Genomic DNA, 20,453 nt, shown 5'->3' with positions numbered 1-20,453 from the left:
CGAACACACTGCGCCATTCGGCGCTACTTTGCGCTGTGCGGCGCATCAGTGCACGACGCTGGGCGTCCGGTGTGCACACGGCTTTCAAACAAGTTCGTTCCGAACAACATCTTAGGGGATCGGAAAGACTCACAGTAGTTCAATAGCCTTGTTAGAAAACCGCTACGTAAACAGAGAGAGCTTCAGCACAGATTCAACGAGTCGAAACCTAGTTGACAAACAAAAGCTGATGGAAGCGAAAATGACCGTGAAGCCGCCCCTATAGCGGACGCACAGGGCCGCCTAAGGTGCGTTTACATCTGTGCGACGTTCTGTGCTCACTAGGGCAGACGTTACACGAAGAGACAAGTCATGCAGACGTTACACGAAGAGACAAGTCGCGCATGCCTCTGAATTGCGCGCACGGGGGCGCAGCGATCTTCCCATACAATAGGGTAGATAATGTGCCTCTACTTGCTTGTGGAGCAAGGACATCCGCACGGCGACTAGCCGCTAGGCGCACAGGTATAAACGCATCTTAACGCCGCGCTGCGCACAAACGCGTGACACGGAGCAGCGCAGAATGGCGCAGGGTGTTGTAGGTGCGCAACGACGTTCCACTGGCTGTGTGCGCGCGCGCGTCAGTAGCGATGGAAAACGAGAAACGCCGTCCAACCGGGGTGGCGCACCGTCGAACCGTTTCCATTGGTGTACCGACACAGCGCGGAACTTGTTCGTCGTCGTGCAGCGCGGAGCTGTTTGACGTTCAACACCGGCCTCGCCGCACAGCGCAGAGCCGAACCTCTTTCCTAGCTTTTGCGCAGCGCAGTGCGGCCCGTGTGGACGCAGCTTAAGGAGAGAAATGAGACAAGCGTCCAGTGACATTGAAGCTAAAATTTTGTCAGCTGATGTGACTAAAAAGCCGAAGAGGTTTCGGTCTTAAAATCAGTAAGCGGTTCGAAATCATCTCTCGAGCCACACAGTGGCTATAGTGGCACCGAAACAGAAGACACCAGAGAGAAGGCCGAAACAGCGAATTCGGTCTTGAAATTCTTCCACCGCGAGATATCGTAATACGGTCCCTCTTATGAATCATTGTTGTTGTTGTCTTCAGTCCTGAGACTGGTTTGATGCAGCTCTCCATGCTACTCGATCCTGTGCAAGCTTCTTCATCTCCCAGTACTTACTGCAACCAACATCCTTCTGAATTGCATAGTGTATTCATATCTTGGTCTCTCTCTACAATTTTTACCCTCCACGCTGCCCTCCAATGCTAAATTTGTGATCCCTTGATGCCTCAGAACATGTCCTACCAACCGGTCTCTTCTTCTTGTCAAGTTGTGCCACAAACTCCTCCCCAATTCTATTAATACCTCCTCGTTAGTTATGTGATCTACCCATTCTTCTGTAGTACCACATTTCGAAAGCTTCTATTCTCTTCTTGTCCAAATTATTTATCGTCCATGTTTCACTTCCATACATGGATACAAATACTTTCAGAAACGACTTCCTGACACTTAAATCTATACTCGATGTTAACAAATGTATCTTCTTCAGAAAGGCTTTCCTTGCCATTGCCAGTCTACATTTTATATCCTCTCTACTTCGACCATCATCAGTTATTTTGCTCCCCAAATAGCAAAACTCGTTTACTACTTTAAGAGTCTCATTTCCTAATCTAATTCCCTCAGCATCACCCGAGTTAACTCGACTACATTCCATTATCCTCGTTTTGCTTTTGTTGATCTTCATCTTATATCCTCCTTTCAACACACTGTCCATTCCGTTCAACTGCTCTTCCAAGTCCTTTGCTGTCTCTGACAGAATTACAATGTCATCGGCGAGCCTCAAAGTCTTCATTTCTTCTCCGTGGATTTTAATACCTACTCCAAATTTTTCTTTTGTTTCCTTTACTGCTTGCTCAATATACAGATTGAATAACATCGGGGAGAGGCTACAACCCTGTCTCACTCCCTTCCCAACCACTGCTTCCCTTTCGTGCCCCTGGACTTAAAACTGCCATCTGGTTTCTGTACAAATTGTAAATAGCCTTTCGCTCCCTGTATTTTACCCTGCCACCTTCGGAATTTGAAAGAGAGTATTCCAGTCAACATTGTCAAAAGCTTTCTCTAAGTCTACAAATGCTAGAAACGTAGGTTTGCCTTTCCTTAATCTTTCTTATAAGATAAGTCGAAGGTCAGTATTGCCTCACGTGTTCCAACATTTCTACGGAATCCAAACTGATCTTCCCCGAGGTCGGCTTCTACCACTTTTTCCATTCGTCTGTCAATCATCGTACGAACATTGAAATTAAGGAACTGAGATAACTATGCAGGCTCTAGCAGTCGACACTGAATGTAAATAGGGAAAGAAATCTACTACCGTCGAACTCCACTACTCTTACCGACAATCATTCTTCCCTTGCGCTATTCGCGAGTGAAACAGGGAGGGCGCGACGACTTAGTGCTACCAAAAGCACACACCGCCACACACTGTCAAGTAGCTTACGGAATATCAATGTAGACTTAGACCTAGGTTTCCGCAATGTATCACTGAGCGACATGGCACAGTGACTAAATCACTGATCTCGCTCAGCTTTTTAATCAGGTTTAGATTTTATCTAGTTTTGCCAAATCGTTTTAAGACCATTACCGGTATGTTTCGTTTGAAAAGCGCAAACCGATTTCATTTCTCGCCCTTTCCCTAACCGGGCTTCTGATACATCTCATTAAGAGTAACTACCGGTCACGGCACATTTATTACCCACCGTCACCCAGGTTCGTCGTATATATCGTAATCTTGTGTCAGATTTTTCAGGCAGTAGCAATAAATCATCTTTCAAGCTTTCTCCGCCAAATTCGTAACCGAATTTCTATTGTCTTTGCAAGATATTTTCTTTACTCCTGCCTTCTTTTTTTTTTTTTTTTTTTTTTCGGTCTGATACAGCCGTTTTTCGCGCCGAACAATAGCTAGGGCAATGCACAGACTGTACCGTTCACAGTGCGGTTGGATTCTGTAATGTCCCCTTGCGGTTGTCTGCTGTTACTACTATCTTTCGTTTATTGTATATTAGTCAAAGACGTCAGTGAAACGGCCTTCAGCTACCATAAATACATTTTGTTTAGAGACAAATGGTTCAAATGGCTCTGAGCACTATGGGACTTAACTTCTGAGGTCATCAGTCCCCTAGAACTTAGAACTACTTAAACGTAACTAACCTAAGGATATCACACACATCCATGCCCGAGGCTGGATTCGAACCTGCGACCGTAGCGGTCGCGCAGCTCCAGACTGTAGCGCCTAGAACCGCTCGGCCACTCCAGCCCGCATCTAGAGACATTTGCAACGAACTCACTTAGCATGTTTAGGAACAAATGAAGACACTTCAATTAATGTATAGTTTCTTCTTTTTCAGTGTCGTGGTAGAGGTCAGACGTCAGACATAGTTAACTGCCCTAACGTTAGGCTGTTTATTAAAACTGTGCAGAGGCTGTGGACGACGTCGTAATAAGCCAGGTGATATACCAATGGTTTCTTCATTTGTAACGAAAAACATAAATCAACTTTCTGAACGAATTTTTCTAGTTGTTTTAGTCTTAGCACCATTGGCGAGCAAAACCCGTGCGGATATTTACTGCTAAGGAGAATTCTACATTAAGTACACGAGATGTAAAACATTAATTTAATTACCACAAACTGCTTTCATGAGGAGTAGGAATCTATAGCCCCCAACAGCTAGAACCTTGAGAAAACGAAACGTCGAGCAACCGCGGAAGATAGTGCACTCGTACGTCACCTCTTCCTAAAGCCATCTCTACCCCTTAGGGTTTAAACGTCAACCAGCCACCAATTCCGAAAAGTAGCTTCCTTGCGGTACACCCACGGTTACATTCGTTTCTGTAGAATATTCGCAGTCTTGTACAACATTCTGGTTCTGTTAGTCAAGCAATCGTGGAGCAAACGACAGCTGAACGGAATCAGAATTCTATAAATGCGGTATTTACGCGTTCATATATTGTATTTTTTCCGTGGTGTATATAAATAGAGTTAATTGTGTTTCACATGAGTGTTTCTTGCCGAATCTACATCTGTGATCCGCAAAACATCGTATGGTGTGTGGCGGAAGGTACCCTTTACCACTACTAGTTATTCCCTTTGGAAGGCAAAGGTCCCCGAGTTCGAGTCTCGGTCCAGCACACAGTTTTAATCTGCCAGGAAGTTTCATATCAGCACACACTCCGCTGCAGAGTGAAAATCTCATTCTGGAAACATCCCCCAGGCTGTGGCTAAGTCATTTCTCCGCAATATCCTTTCTTCCAGGAGTGCTACTTCTAGTTCGCAGGAGAGCTTCTGTGAAGTTTGGAAGGTAGGAGACGAGATACTGGCAGAAGTAAAGCTGTGAGGACTGGGTGTGAGTCGTGCTTGGGTAGCTCAGATGGTAGAGCACTTGCTTGCGGAAGGCAAAGGTCCCGATTTCGAGTCTTGGACCGGCACACGGTTTTAATCTGCCAAGAAGTTTCATATCAGTGCACACTCCGCTGCAGAGTGAAAATCTCCTTTCCTAAAACTGTCCCAATAAACCAAAGTCGACCATCCGCCTTCTCTACCACAGTCTTCACATTCTCATTCCACTTGCTATCGCTTTGCAACGTTACGTCCAAATGGCTCTGAGCACCATGGGACTTAACTTCTGAGGTCATCAGTCCCCTAGAACTTAGAACTACCTAAACCTAACTAACCTAAGGACATCACACACATCCATGCCCAAGGCAGGATTCGAACCTGCGACCGTAGCGGTCGCGCAGTTCCACACTGTAGCGCTTAGAACCGCTCGGCCACTTCGGCCGGCGCAACGTTACGTCCATATATTTAATCGACGTGACTGTGTCTGGCAGCACAGTACTAATGCTGTATTCGAACATTACGGGGTTTTCTTCCTGCTCAACGGCATTAACTTAAATTTGTCTACATTTAGAGACGCTACCAATCACCACACGAACTAGAAATTTTGTCTAAGTCATCTCGGTACTTCTTTTAGAAGTATACAGAAGTCCAGCGTCTAATTACTAAAACGAATCTCGGTGAAACAGTGATTTATCAATGACGAGCGTTACAAATTTGAAAGTCAATGTTCTCCTACTCCTCCTCTTCCTCCTCCTCCTTCTTCTTCTTCTTCTGCTTTTACAGCTTCACTGGACCACTTCAGTCAATCAATTTCTGGTCATTTTCTTTAACAGGTTTTCTTTCCGAATTGCCCAGTGTCTGTTCATTCGTTCCTCACGAATAAATACCCTTTTTATTGTTTGTCGTCTGTCTGTTTTTGGTTTAAATCGTATGTTATGTTTTTCAGTTTCTTTAAATTTTCTCCCGGTTTCCTTAATCCATTCTACTTCTTGCTTAATGTTCCAAAGTTTCTCTGTAATTTTTACTGATAATCTCGCTTCTAGTGTTCTCATAATGCGACTAAAAAAAGAAATCCTTTTTTCCGTACAGTATCTGTAATGATCTCCAGTTCACTGTACACCACTTCATCTGGCACTATCCGCCACTGTCCATCTTTTTGATATATTTCGTTTATGCATCGTGTAGCTATTCCTCTCCATACTTTTACTATTTTGTATTTTGTCGATTCCGTTTTCCTGGTTGACTCTGAAAAGAGCTTCGCTTTCTTATGCCACTTCTGCGTGAACCACCGCTTACTGATGTTTTAATTTAGTTTTGATTGATAGTTTTTTATTGTACATAGGCCATGTAAAATTTTGAGCTTTTGTCATTTTGTTAGCTTTTACCTGCGCTGCAGGTTTCTCGTCCAAGTTGTATGTTAAAATTTCTCCTAGGTATTTAAATTGTTTCATTATTTTTACTTTCCTATTATTTAATGTTATGTGGCTAATTAACAGCCACCATTATCTGTCTTTTAGAATTATACTTGGAGTCCTATTTTTTGTGCCGTATTTTGAAGGCTTGTTATTTGATTTTTGGCTTCTTGAATGTTGTTAGCTAGTCACGCTAAGTCATCTGCGAATTCCTAGCAATTTAAGTTTATTTGATATTCTTGGTTCCAGTTCTTACGTTTTTAGGATTTTCCTTGTAGCATTCTTTCCTCATTTACTCGAGTGCTACCTTGCGCTAAAAATGTTTTACTCCGAACATAGCTAAGCCAGTCAACTTTCTTGATGATCTAAATTACATGTTATGCTTCCTGTTTGCTCTTACAAAAGGAGATTGCTTACAAAACTCTCGTTCGATTAATATTTGAATATTGCTCGTCAATTTGCGAACCATAACAGATAAGATCTGTAGAGGAAATAGGAAAAATTTTGGAAATTTGTGGTAAGGTCTTATGGGACCAAACTGCAGAGGCCATCGGTCCCTAAGCTTACACACTACTTAACCTACCTTAAACTAACTTACGCTAAGGACGACACACACAACCATGCCAAAGGGAAGATTCGAACCTCCGACGGGGGAGCCGCGCGGACCGTGACAAGACGCCCTTGACCGCGCGGCTACCGCTCGGCGGTAGAGAAAATAGAGAAGATAAAAAAAAAAGCGGCTCGTTTAGTTATACGTTCAGGTAGTAAGTCCGAAAGCGTCACGGCGATGGCCAGCCAACTCCAGTGGCTGCAAGAGAGACATTCTGCATCACGGTGTAGTTTACTGTTGAAATTCGGAGAGTGTATGTTCCTAGAACAGTCAACTAATACATTGCTTCTTCCTGTGTGCATATGGGGAAAATACCATGAAGGTAAAATTACAGAGATTCGAGTTCATACGGGGGCTTACCAGCAGTCGTGCTTCCCGCGAACCATTCGCCACTGGAACAGGAAAGGGGACGAGAAGTATCCTCCGCCACACAACGTAAGGTGGCTTGTGGAGTGTGGATATAGATGTAGAAGTGTGACCTTCGTGTACATTTCCCAAACTATTAGCGTAGGTGTCATTGCCCAACCAAGTTGAGTGTGTCTCCTCCGTTGAGTAGAAGACTCCGCAATTTGTGAGTTACTGAGCATTTTCAAATTCGCCCACTAGGTCACGTGCGCATTTAGTTATACAGTAGCTTTACTGGGAGGGAGTGGTTATGACTACGGCAACACTCTCGGAGAGCATTATTTTGTTTCACTGGCTTCCGTCCCCCGCATGGAGACAAACAATCCCTCTCCCCCAGACTCACCCTTCCTTTAACCCTCCTCCTCTACACCAGCTGTGTAGCATCCGTTAGGAGTAACATGCCTGTAACTCCCATAGAGTTTCACGAGTCCGTGACTTGAGGGAGGAAGCAACTTAACACCACTTGTTTGCCAGACACTGGCAGGGGGGTGGGGGGCGCCTACAGAATCAGCAGCCACTTGGAGCACGCTACGACTCTGGACAGAAAGTCTCGCCGCAAGCCCTCTTTACTTTTGTTTCCTCTTACCAGCGAGATTCAGATCGCTCTGTGTGCTGCACTGCTCCTTGGGGCAGTCATCCTCATCACTGTCGCTACTACACCATACTCACACATCCATTCTGTACATTCGTAACATCTGTCTAGGGCTGTACTCCGGAAGGTACACTACGGTGTGTGGCGGAGGGTACATAATGTACCAGTATCCTTCGCCATTTTCATTCGCGGATGCAGAACTACGAACCAGATTTGGGGAGGGAGTGGAGAGGAGGGGTGGCAGAGAGAGAAGAAGAGGGCAAATAAAGTAACATGAAAACTAAGAATTTTGGTAATCGCAAGGAATTCTTGAAAATTACAAACTATGTGTAACACAATTTACTTTTCAGTCCTTGCCTGAGATCTAGTCCATGAAGACGGGTTTGACCTATGTAAATTACTCCACTGGCAAGAAGCAGTTAATACCTTCACTAGCCCGCATCTCGTGGTCGTGCGGTAGCGTGCTCGCTTCCCACGCCCGGGTTCCCGGGTTCGATTCCCGGCGGGGTCAGGGATTTTCTCTGCCACGTGATGGCTGGGTGTTGTGTGCTGTCCTTAGATAGTTAGGTTTAAGTAGTTCTAAGTTGTAGGGGACTGATGACCGTCGCAGTTAAGTCCCATAGTGCTCAGAGCCATTTGAACCAATACCTTCACTGCACTGTGCGATAACAATGGTGATGTTATTGATAACAGAGCCGCTAAAGCAGACTTACTAAACTGTTTTCCGAAATTACTTTACAAAACAAGACAAAGTAAATATTCCAGAATTCGAATCAAGAAAAATTGCCAACAAGAGCAACTTAGAAATACACAGGGTGGTCCATTGATGATGACCGGGCCAAATATCTCACGAAATAAGCGTCAAACGAAAAAACTACAAAGAACGAAACTCGTCTAGCTTGAAGAGGGAAACAAGATGGTGCTATGGTTGGCCCGCTAGATGAAGCTGCCATAGGTCAAATGGACATCAACTACGTTTTTTAAATAGGAACCCCGATTTTTATGACATATTCGTGTAGTACGTAAAGAAATATGAATGTTTTAGTTGGACCACTTTTTTAGCTTTGTGATGGATGGCGCTGTAATAGCCACAAACGCATAAGTACGTGGTATCACGTAACATTCCGCCAGTGCGGACGGTATTTTCTTCGTGATACATTACCCGTGTTAAAATGGACCGTTTACCAGTTGCGGAAAAGGTCGATATCGTGTTGATGTATGGCTATTGTCATCAAAATGCCCAACGGGCGTGTGCTATGTATGCTGCTCGGTATCCTGGACGACATCATCCAAGTGTCCGGACCGTTCGCCGGATAGTTACGTTATTTAAGGAAACAGGAAGTGTTCAGCCATATGTGAAACGTCAACCACAACCTGCAACAAATGATGATGCCCAAGTAGGTGTTTTAGCTGCTGTCGCGGCTAATCCGCACATCAGTAGCAGACAAATTCCGCGAGAATCGGGAATCTCAAAAATGTCGGTGTTGAGAATGCTATATCAACGTCGATTGCACCCGTACCATATTTCTATGCACCAGGAATTGCATGGCGACGACTTTGAACGTCGCCTACAGTCCTGCCACAGCGCGTAAGAAAAATTACGGGACGATGACAGATTTTTTGCACGCGTTCTGTTTAGCGACGAAGCGTCATTAACCAACAGCGGTAACGTAAACCGGCATAATATGCACTATTGGGCAACGGAAAATCCACGATGGCTGCGACAAGTGGAACATGAGCGACCTTGGCGGGTTAATGTATGGTGCGGCATTTTATCGATGACAATGTAAATGGTGCAATGTACGCTGATTTCCTATGTAATGTTCTACCGATGTTACTACAAGATGTTTCACTGCATGACAGAATGGCGATGTACTTCCAATATGATGGATGTCCGGCACATAGCTAACGTGCGGTTGAAGCGGTATTGAATAGCATATTTCATGACAGGTGGATTGGTCGTCGAAGCACCGCACGCTCACCGGATCTGAAGTCCCCAGATTTCTTTCTGTGGGGAAAGTTGAAGGATATTTGCTATCGTGACCCACCGACAACACCTGACAACATGCATCAGCGCATTGTCAATGCATGTGTGAACATCACGGAAGGCGAACTACTCGCTGTTGAGAGGAATGTCGTTACACGTATTGCCAAATGCATTGGGGTTGACGGACATCATTTTGTTCATTTATTGCATTAATGTGGTATTTACAGGTAATCACACTGTAACAGCATGCGTTCTCAGAAATGATATGTTCACAAAGGTACTTGTATCACATTGGAACAACCGAAATAAAATGTTCAAACGTACCTAAGTTCTGTATTTTAATTTAAAAAACCTACATGTTACCAACTGTTCGTCTAAAATCGTGAGCCGTATGTTTGTGACTATTACAGCGCCATCTATCACAAAGTGAAAAAAGTGGTCCAACTGAAACATTCATATTTCTTTACGTACTACACGAATATACAATAAAAAATGGGGGTTCCTATTTTTTTAAAAAAAGCAGTTGATATCCGTTTTACCCATGGCAGCGCCATCTGGTTTCCCCCTTCAAGCTAGACAAGTTTCGTTCTTTGTAGTTATTTTCGTTTGACACTTATTTCGTGAGATATTTGGCCCGGTCACGATCAATGGAGCACTCTGGTGTAACGAAGCCACTTACAACATTTAACAAAGGCTAGGCTTCCGGCACAGACTGTATACCAGTGACGTTCCTTTCAGAGTATGTTGATACACAGCGCCGTACGTAGCAATCATATACAACCACTTGCTCGTCGAAAGATCCTTACCCAGAGACTGGAGAGTTGCACAAGCCGCACTGATACCCAAGAAAGGAAATAGGAGTCATCCGCTGAATTACATACCCATATCACTAACTTCGATTTGCAGTAGGACTTAGGAACATATAATGTGCTCGAACATTATCGATTTATTGACAAATAGCAGCACGGATTCAGAAACTATCGTTCTTATGAAACACAACTATCTCATTATTCTCGTAAAGTACTGAGAGCGTCGACCGGGGGCGTCAAATTGATTCCCTGTGTCTAGATTTCCACCAAAGGCTTTTGACACTGTTCCTCACAGGCGACTTCTAATTGAACTGCGTGTCTATGGAGTATCATCTCAATTGTGTGATTGGATTCGTGATTTCCTGTCAGAAAGGTCACAGTTCGTAATAATTGACGGGAAGTCATCGAGAAAAAACAAGTAACATGTGTGGCGTTCCCCAAGGAAGTGTTATAGGCCCTCTGTTGTTCAGGATCAGGATCTACATAAAGGATTTACGTGACAATCTGAGCAGTCCTTTTAGACTGTTTGCGGATGACGGTATCATTTACTGTCATGTAATGTCAGGTGATTAAAACGAGCGGCAAAATTATTTATACAAGAAATGTGTATGGTGAAAAAAGTGGAATTGACTCTAGATCACGAGAAGTGTTAAGTCAACCACATGAGCACTAAAAAGAATCCGCTAAATTTCATTTACCCGATAAATACACAAAAATCTAAAAGTTGTAAACTCAACTAAATCCTTAGGGATTACAATTGCGAATAACTTAAATTGGATTGTGAAAGCAAACCTATTTATTGGCAAAACGCTTAGAAAATTTAACAGGTTCACTAAAGAGACTGCTTTCACTGCGCTTGTCCGCCCTCTTCTGGACTATTGGTGGCGGTATGGGATCCGCATCAGATACAACAGACGAAAGACATCGAAAATGTTCAAAGAAGTGCAGCTCGTTTTGTATTATCGCGAAATTGGGGAGAGAGTGCCACGGATATGATACACGGATTGGGGTGGCAGTCATTAAAATGAAGGCGTTTTTCGTTCTTCTCATGAAAACTCAATCACCAGCTTTCGCCTTAGAGTGTGAAAATATTTTGTTGGCATTCATCTGCATAGGGAGAAATGACCATCATAATAAAATAAGAGAAATCAGAGCTTGCACGGAAAGATTGTAAGTGTTCGTTTTTGCCCCTCGCTTTTCGAGAGCGGATCGGTAGAGAAGTAACTTAAAGGTATTTCTATTAACACTCTGCCAGGCACTTAATTGTGAATTGAAGGATAATAACGTAGAATTAGATGTAGGCGGCTTTGCGACTTGATTGGCAGGAGAGAACAATGCAGCCAGGTAAAGGCACTTAATCTCAGCCTGACCATACCTGGTGCGAGCAGGTCGGTTCGTGAGTCCACAGGTAAAGGTATGCACAGTGAAAAGTAGCCCGCTGCGCCTTTGAGTGCAATATTTCGACTTCTGTAATAGAGTAAACAGCTACAACAATCGATTGTTAGCATTCTTCTGTCAACATTTCACTTTATTTTATCAGTGAAGTGAAACGTTTCTCTTTGCGGTCTGCAAAATGACTTTCTCGATAGAAGAAAGAATTGAAATTGTGGAAGCATATATGAAGACAGGTTCGATTAAGGAAACTCGCAAAATTTTCGGGGTCAAGTATCCGGATTGAGGACAGCCAGCAAAGAGAGCACTACAGAGTCTGTATAAAAATGTAAAACGACGAGGAAGTCCTGCAGTTCGCAAACCAGGAGTTATTGCAGGCATTTGCCGAGGAAGTATTCAGAGCACAAAGAAATCTACACGTAAACTGGTCCAACAGGCGCATGTAAATAGGAGATGTTGCCAGTGGATATCGAAAAGTCTTAATTTGAAGACATATCGTGTGACAGTTGCACAGCAATTACGGGAGGATGACAGTCAGAAACGTGTAGATTATCGTGCATAGCTTTTGAATAACACATTCGATGGTTTGTTAGACACTTCCCATTGCATCATGAGTGATGAAGGATGGTTTCATCTTTTCGCTCATGTGAATTCACGGAACACGAGGTACTGGGCAACGGAGTTGAAAAAGTCGGCGTTTGGTGCGGTGTAACAGGAACGCACATCATTGGACCGATATTTTTTTGACACTATCCTCAACACAATTTCATATATGGCAATTTTTGAGACATTTTGTGCTCAGCTCACTGAATATGAAAGACAATACTGCTTCCTGCAGCAGGTTAGGGCAGTACGTCAGACGTCCCAGGAATCCCTTGAACGAGTCCGTGATGTCTTCACTGAGGAACGAACTGTCAGCAAACATTTATGGCCACCACGTTCGCCGGTTCTGACAGCATGTGATTTTTTCCTGTGGGAACACTTGAAGAGCAAGGTCTATGAAACTGATTCATACACAATACAAAAACTGCAAGACAGTATCAGCCGCGAAGTTGCCGCCATCGATATCCGAACTTTACGCCCGGACGCTTAGAGGTTCACAGCTGTGTATTGAGATTGCAGGGAAGTCACTTTCAACATCTTCCATAAATGTATTTTTCGTTGTAAAAGAAAGGTAAGTCCATGTCAGTTCGTCGATTCTGTAATTTCGTCGCATTTTCTTTGTACTTAACACAGGCTACTTTTATATACGCCACCCTATAGAACTGGCAAACCACAAGAAGTTGACAAAGGCAAGAAAAGTAGTTTAAGTCCCTCCGCCAAGAACTAAAGCAACATGAGCTTTTCGGAATGTAAGAGGAAACGGCTGAAAGAAAAAGCATTTCCTCCATTTACATGATCGCACAGCCACAGTCTGCACACTTCGATTTTATACCTACTAAGTGGCGGCCTTTTCAAAATTTTTTCGCCCTCACTGCTGTTATACAAGGGGCCTTCAATAAGTAATGCAACGAATCTCTTTTTTTCTCGGCCAATTTCGGTTGAAAAATGCGAAATTCGTTATGGGACATGGTGGAATATTCCCGCTTCAGGCCCAATACTTTCATGAAGTCAAGGTAAGTGGCCGCGCTTCACGTAGCCTTCAAAACAGTGTCCGTAACGGAGGAGCGTTCCAGGCAGAGAGCTGTCACTGAGTTCCTTCTGACGGAAACTCAGAGCATCACAGATATTCACAGGCGCTAGCAGAATGTCTACGAAGTCCTGGCCCTGGTCTCGTAGAGCGAAGCGCCTTTCCTCGTCGCAACAAGGTCGCGCAAACTTGTTCGATCTTCCACGTGCCGGCCACAGCACACTGCTGCGACTCCTGGAATATTGTAACGTTTCGATACACTCATTCAAGGTGATCGACGGATCACAGTCAGACATCTCGAAACTCAACTGTGGATGATGATGAGGTTATTAATGCCGCGAGGCGCTGGCTCCGACGTCGACCAGTAGAGCGGTGCCTTGTGGGCATACAGGCCCTCCCAGTAACGTGGCGTAAGGTCGTCGCATTGTACAGAGATTATGATGAAAAACACAGTTTTGTAGCCAAAAGAGTGGGGAAGAAGAAAGTGTGTTGCATTACTTACTGAATGCCTCTTGTAGCTCTTAAAACAACTGCATAACAAATACACGTACTCTGATTTTCGGACAAACGATGTATTCATATGAATTGCAATTTGTTGGAAGTTGCGCTACAGTAGTGTACTAAGCACTGATGTAAACAAACTGTAATTACAACCTTAAAATATTCTGCTGTTATTATTATTAAAATCCTAGACATACCCGTGGCAATTAAAAAGCGTGCATTGTGGCGTATCTGCTGTTTGGCGGTGGTGGAATAACTAATTGCTGTCTTTTCCAACCCCTATTCGTAGACGCTCGAGGAATAATTCATTTCCGATACGGCTAAAACGTCCATCAATAAGGGTGCAACAATCAAAATCCCCGAATATGCGCAACGGATATTGGTTAAAACTATTTTCGGTCCTGAATATGTATCTGATAGCGGTTTAAAAACATTCTTGCCTATGTGAAAAAGCTAGTGCTCAGAGGGGGGTTCTATAAAGTTCGAGCGAATAAGCCTTCTATTATTATTTTATGTAATATTTTTCACCTTAAAGAAAATCTCGTTCAATCCACATTAATCTTTAATTTAGCATCACACTTCATCATAATCACTCAAATATCTCCAAACTACTAATGAGGACAACGACTCCTGGGAACACACGATTTTCTACATTCTCATGACGGCTGATAAAGAGGAGCAACACCTAATTCTTTATCTATTCTTGAAGTCGGGTTGGGGTTGGGTTGTTTGGGGGAAGAGATCAAACAGCGAGGTTTAGGAAGGACGGGGAAGGAAATCGGCCGTGCCCTCTTGAAAGAACCAAACCTGCATTTGCCTGGAGCGATTTAGGGAAATCACGGAAAACCTAAATCAGGATGGCTGGACGCGGCATTGAACCGTCGTCCTTCCGGATGCGAGTCCAGTGTGCTAACCACTGCGCCACCTCGCTCGGTATATTCTTGAAGCAATTCAATCAATGATAGCCTTCAGTTCATTTAAATAATCTGGCCTGGCGCAACATAAGTCATCATCAGCCTGGTAATTACACAGTGCTACGACCGCCGTGTACAGAAGTACACTCCTGGAAATGGAAAAAAGAACACATTGACACCGGTGTGTCAGACCCACCATACTTGCTCCGGACACTGCGAGAGGGCTGTACAAGCAATGATCACACGTACGGCACAGCGGACACACCAGGAACCGCGGTGTTGGCCGTCGAATGGCGCTAGCTGCGCAGCATTTGTGCACCGCCGCCGTCAGTGTCAGCCAGTTTGCCGTGGCATACGGAGCTCCATCGCAGTCTTTAACACTGGTAGCATGCCGCGACAGCGTGGACGTGAACCGTATGTGCAGTTGACGGACTTTGAGCGAGGGTGTATAGTGGGCATGCGGGAGGCCGGGTGGACGTACCGCCGAATTGCTCAACACGTGGGGCGTGAGGTCTCCACAGTACATCGATGTTGTCGCCAGTGGTCGGCGGAAGGTGCACGTGCCCGTCGACCTGGGACCGGACCGCAGCGACGCACGGATGCACGCCAAGACCGTAGGATCCTACGCAGTGCCGTAGGGGACCGCACCGCCACTTCCCAGCAAATTAGGGACAATGTTGCTCCTGGGGTATCGGCGAGGACCATTCGCAACCGTCTCCATGAAGCTGGGCTACGGTCCCGCACACCGTTAGGCCGTCTTCCGCTCACGCCCCAACATCGTGCAGCCCGCCTCCAGTGGTGTCGCGACAGGCGTGAATGGAGGGACGAATGGAGACGTGTCGTCTTCAGCGATGAGAGTCGCTTCTGACTTGGTGCCAATGATGGTCGTATGCGTGTTTGGCGCCGTGCAGGTGAGCGCCACAATCAGGACTGCATACGACCGAGGCACACAGGGCCAACACCCGGCATCATGGTGTGGGGAGCGATCTCCTACACTGGCCGTACACCACTGGTGATCGTCGAGGGGACACTGAATAGTGCACGGTACATCCAAACCGTCATCGAACCCATCGTTCTACCATTCCTAGACCGGCAAGGGAACTTGCTGTTCCAACAGGACAATGCACGTCCGCATGTATCCCGTGCCACCCAACGTGCTCTAGAAGGTGTAAGTCAACTACACTGGCCAGCAAGATCTCCGGATCTGTCCCCCATTGAGCATGTTTGGGACTGGATGAAGCGTCGTCTCACGCGGTCTGCACGTCCAGCACGAACGCTGGTCCAACTGAGGCGCCAGGTGGAAATGGCATGGCAAGCCGTTCCACAGGACTACATCCAGCATCTCTACGATCGTCTCCATGGGAGAATAGCAGCCTGCATTGCTGCGAAAGGTGGATATACACTGTACTAGTGCCGACATTGTACATGCTCTGTTGCCTGTGTCTATGTGCCTGTGGTTCTGTCAGTGTGATCATGTGATGTATCTGACCCCAGGAATGTGTCAATAAAGTTTCCCCTTCCTGGGACAATGAATTCACGGTGTTCTTATTTCAATTTCCAGGAGTGTATTTTCCATGAGAAATCTAAACATACATTTGGTATTTTTCGTAAATCACTGACAACAGACATAGTTACCCACAACCAATCCTGCCATTGGATGTCAAACAAGCTAGCGTATTTTCATTCTATTCTACAAAGGCTGATCAACTTAACACTGCAAAAAAAAAAAAAAAAAAAAAATGGAGAAAGAACTAGATCTTCTCTGAAACATGGCTATAAATAACGGTTATCCTAAAAACATAGTGGACACATTATTCAAAAGGAACCCATCAAACACACGTCAGTCCCGGAGTTAGATACAAACGAACATCAGGAAAACAAAGTTTTTGCGTGGCTAAATCTAGGTATCGTTTCCGATAAAATTACGCGGCGGTTCAAGAATGCAAAATGATACACCAGCTACAGGAGCACTAACAATCTACAAAGTTTATTGAGACACATATCACGGAAATCAAAGCCATTTTCGCCAACCAGGAATGTACAAAATTAACTGCGAAGAATGCTCAAAATTTTATATTGGACAAACGGGAAGGAAAGTTATCATACGATTTAAATAACTTACGACAATAAGCGACAATAACCTATCCACATTTGCTGCTCACTTAAAAGAAACCAACCGCAAAATACCTAATACAGATGAATCACTTCAAATTATACATAAATTACAGAAAGGAAAATGTATGGATGTTATGGGAGAAATTGAAATTTACGTCCATCTAAAACATCAGTCAGACAGATTATTAAATGAACAAAAAGACATGCGAAATGTAAAATTCCTAGACAGCTTTTTACTAGTTCTACGTCGAAGCATTATAGAAACGTAGAATGTACCGTACAATTATCGCTACACTCATTGATAAATATGACTATAAAACGGGACGTCACTTGGTGGCTGGTCCCATTGTAAAACTGCCTTTGCCAAGCACGCTATTACGGCCAGGTACTGGATTCCTGTGCGACCAATCGCTGGGTGGTGGCGAATTATTTTTATTAAAACATTTATTACAAGAATTAGTACAAAAGTTATACCTCGCTTGTAGATTAATTCCGCCACTCAACAACATTTTTATTCACATTGTCCTAGCCTTATAATTTATATCAGAAGAAATAATAAAGGCGTATGGACGGACAATACAGCTAGACCGTCACAGGGGGAAGGCAAGTTGTACAGTGTGTCCAGGTTAAACATATAATAATATAAAATGTAATAACTTGAGAAGTAATTGAGATTTTTATTGACGGTATGTTTCTACAAGTACGGTAACTCAAAATGTTTTTTTACTTACCTAATACACCTCGATATGTGCACGTTAGTGTCGTGGGAGACATCTAATCTGTATTCTACTTTCTTTTAGTGGTTTGCAGCTTTGCAGGAGTAACATTTGCAGCCGGCCGGAGTGGCCGAGCGGTTCTAGGCGCTTCAGTCCGGAACCGCGCGACCGCTACGGTCGCAGGTTCGAATCCTGCCTCGGGCATGGATGTGTGTGATGTCCTTAGGTTGGTTAGGTTTAAGTAGCTCTAAGTTCTAGGGGACTGATGACCTGAGAAGTTAAGTCCCATAGTGCTCAGAGCCAGTAGCATTTGCGATAACTGAATGAACGCGATGGCGCAGACCTGAAGATCACGAACAGGTATCTGGTACACTTGATCCTTCATAAGGCAACACAGAAAAAATCAAGTGGCGTAATGTCTGGGCTTCTAGAGGGCCAAGCAGTCGAAGGACTATTTCTCCCAATCCAGCTATCTGGGAACTCATGATCCAAGAACTCCCCCACAATATTCACAAAATGGCATGGTGCGCCATCTTGTTGGAAGATCACGTCACAAGGAAATTGTGGCACAGCATACAGCTCCAGTATGTCTGTGCACGTTGTTGCATTAACTGTAGGCTCTGCAAAGCAGACTGGGCCTACAACTCTGTCTTTCAACAATCCATACCACACAATCTCTTTCGGAGATTCACCTTCTCACTCTGTAACTGTACTCTGCAGGCTATCTTCGCTTCTGGTGATGTCTCTTTATCAAGGAGCCTTACTGAGGACTGTTTCTTAGGAAGTCTTCACCAGAGAAGACGAATGGAATATACCAGAATTTGAAACACGAACAGCTGATAGCATGAGTTTCTTAGAAGTAGATACCTTAGGGGTTGCGAAGCAACTCAAATCACTTGATACGAGCAAGTCTTCAGGTCCAGATTGTATACCGATTAGGTTCCTTTCAGATTACGCTGATACAATAGCTCCCTACTTAGCAATCATATACAACCGCTCGCCCACCGATAGATCTGTACCTACAGATTGGAAAATTGCGCAGGTCGCACCAGTGTTTAAGAAGGGTAGTAGGAGTAATCCATCGAACTATAGACCTATATCATTGACGTCGGTTTGCAGTAGGGTTTTGGAGCATATACTGTATTCAAACATTATGAATCACCTGGAAGGGAAGGATCTATTGATACGTAATCAGCATGGTTTCAGTAAACATCGTTCTTGTGCAACGCAGCTAGCTCTTTATTCGTACGAAGTAATGGCCACTATCGACAGTGGATCTCAAGTTGATTCCGTATTTCTAGATTTCCGGAAAGCTTTTGACACCGTTCTTCACAAGCAACTTCTAATCAAGCTGCGGGCCTATGAGGTATCGTCTCAGTTGTGCGACTGGATTCGTGATTGCCTGTCAGGAAGGTCGCAGTTCGTAGTAATAGACGGCAAATCATCGAGTAAAACTGAAGTGATTTCAGGTGTTCCCCAGGGAAGCGTCCTGGGACCTCTGCTGTTCCTGATCTATATAAATGACCTGGGTGACAATCTGAGCAGTTCTCTTAGGTTGTTCGCAGATGATGCTGTAATTTACCGTCTAGTAAGGTCATCCGAAGACCAGTATCAGATCAGTTGCAACGCGATTTAGAAAAGATTGCTGTATGGTGTGGCAGGTGGCAGTTGACGCTAAATAACGAAGAGTGTGAGGTGATCCACATGAGTTCCAAAAGAAATCCGTTGGAATTCGATTACTCGATAAATAGTACAATTCTCAAGGCTGTCAATTCAACTAAGTACCTGGGTGTTAAAATTACGAACAACTTCGGTTGGAGAGACCACATAGATAATATTGTGGGAAAGGCGAGCCAAAGGTTGCGTTTCATTGGCAGGACACTTAGAAGATGCAACAAGTCTACTAAAGAGACAGCTTACACTACACTCGTTCGTCCTCTGTTAGAATATTGCTGCGCGGTGTGGGATCCTTACCAGGTGGGATTGACGGAGGACATCGAAAGGGTACAAAAAGGGGCAGCTCGTTTTGTATTATCACGTAATAGGGGAGAGAGTGTGGCAGATATGATACGCGGGTTGGGATGGAAGGCATTAAAGCAAAGACGTTTTTCGTCGCGGCGAAATCTATTTACGAAATTTCAGTCACCAACTTTCTCTTCCGAATGCGAAAATATTTTGTTGAGCCCAACCTACATAGGTAGGAATGATCATGAAAATAAAACAAGAGAAATCAGAGCTCGAACAGAAAGGTTTAGGTGTTCGTTTTTCCCGCGCGCTGTTCGGGAGTGGAATGGTAGAGAGATAGTATGATTGTGGTTCGATGAGCCCTCTGCCAAGCACTTAAATGTGAATTGCAGAGTAATCATGTAGATTTAGATGTAGATGTAGCCGCATATTTGGTCTGGTATTTTGTATACAAGTATTTTTTCTACTAGGCGGCGGCGAGCAACTGTATCGAAGGATTTGTTGCACCATTAACTTTCAAATTGGCGTCCGCAGCCTGTGGCTTAGTGAGCAGAAAGCTGTCACCGCATTTCTCGACCAGTAGCTGAAAGGGGCTGACATGGCGACAGTCTCCGCTCTGGTACTAAGCTGACGAGGGCCAGATCGTTGTGGTGGTGACCGCGAGTACACCACGTCTGAACCACCCACTGCACTGTTTCTGTAGTCAGAAATGATGTCCTGTCACAACAGGCCGGGTCGAGTTGCCATAAATACCCCTACTGAAGCTATGCAGTATCTGTCATAATTCGCAGCCAGCACTGAGAAATATTACACGCCAGTCATGAACCTGATGTGAGTCATCCTGCCCAACTATCACTATATGCAGCCTCCGCCAGCTGCATCTCTATGGTCTGCCCTAGTCCTGACGCTGCTAGGAGCTGAATTGGTGCCGCTCAGCTGCGTACCATCAGCTGGCTGACTTCAACTGACTTTAAGAGTCGGCTGTTGTGGCCGAGCGGTTGTAGGCGCTTCAGACCGGAACC

Source organism: Schistocerca piceifrons, chromosome 7 (assembly GCF_021461385.2).
Source record: "Schistocerca piceifrons isolate TAMUIC-IGC-003096 chromosome 7, iqSchPice1.1, whole genome shotgun sequence".
NCBI lineage: Eukaryota > Metazoa > Arthropoda > Insecta > Orthoptera > Acrididae > Schistocerca > Schistocerca piceifrons.
The sequence above is the reverse complement of the archived record's forward strand: the minus strand, read 5'-3'. Positions refer to the sequence as shown.